The sequence below is a fragment of the Glycine max genome, chromosome 14 (assembly GCF_000004515.6).
Source record: "Glycine max cultivar Williams 82 chromosome 14, Glycine_max_v4.0, whole genome shotgun sequence".
Taxonomy (NCBI): Eukaryota; Viridiplantae; Streptophyta; class Magnoliopsida; order Fabales; family Fabaceae; genus Glycine; species Glycine max.
Window position 1 is genome coordinate 32,077,912 of NC_038250.2, and position 1,021 is coordinate 32,078,932.

Genomic DNA, 1,021 nt, shown 5'->3' on the forward strand with positions numbered 1-1,021 from the left:
GAGAGATTTTGTTGTGTGAAGATCTACAGAGACCAGAGCTTGAAGCAGGATCCGGTTTGAGAGCTTGAGATGAGTTTGTGAGTAATTGTGAGATCCTAGAGGTGAAGGAGACTTCCTCACCACTTGTATTTTTGCAATCTTTCATCTTGTTCTTCTTTTTGTTGTTAAGAAGGCATCCTGGTATGGAAAGCTAAATCCTCTGTTGGATCTTCCCTATAGGTACCTGATGTAAATATATTTCTATTTATTTAATGATGTTTTGTGTGTTCTCTGTGTTATCTGCTTTTCATTCCAGTATGCCTTTACCTTGATCACGTAGATGCATGCTTTGTTAGGGTCATTCAACAGTGGAAACTGGTCTGACTCTAAAGTCCTTGATAGTGCAAGGCTGAGTTGTCGTGCTTTCACGAGGAATCAAGGTGCGATAATTTAGTTCAGTATGTGTGTCTTAATGTGGTCCTGGTTGAGTTTAGTCTTACAAGAGGAATTTGCGGATGATGCTTGATTAGGATTAGGCTAAACTATCATGAGGAATCAGGGTTTAGTATCTTAGGAGACACCATAAGAACACATGAGCATTGTTAGATAGAGAATATCTTTTTAGCATCAGACACCTATTAGGAAGACCAACGTGTTCTCTACTTGTTTTTACACATCAGTTCTCTCGCGTGATTTTCTTTCTTTTAGCACAGATAGTTTATACACCTGTTCATATTCACACTTACCTTTACACACCAGACACCTATTTGCTGAAATAGCTTACCAAATAACACAAGTTCCCCGAGTGTTCGATACTCGGTTCTTACCGTTTTATACTACTTGTGCGATCCGGTGCACTTGTCGAAACCACGAACGGGGGGTCACGAAATTGAAGGAAAAAAAGAGGGAGAGAAGTTGAACTTTGAAGTGTGTCTCACAAGTTTCACATTCATCAAATTTATGATAGGTGTTACACATGTTTCTATTTATATCCTAGGTCACTAACTAAAAGAAAGCTTCCTTCAGAAACTTCCTTAAGAGC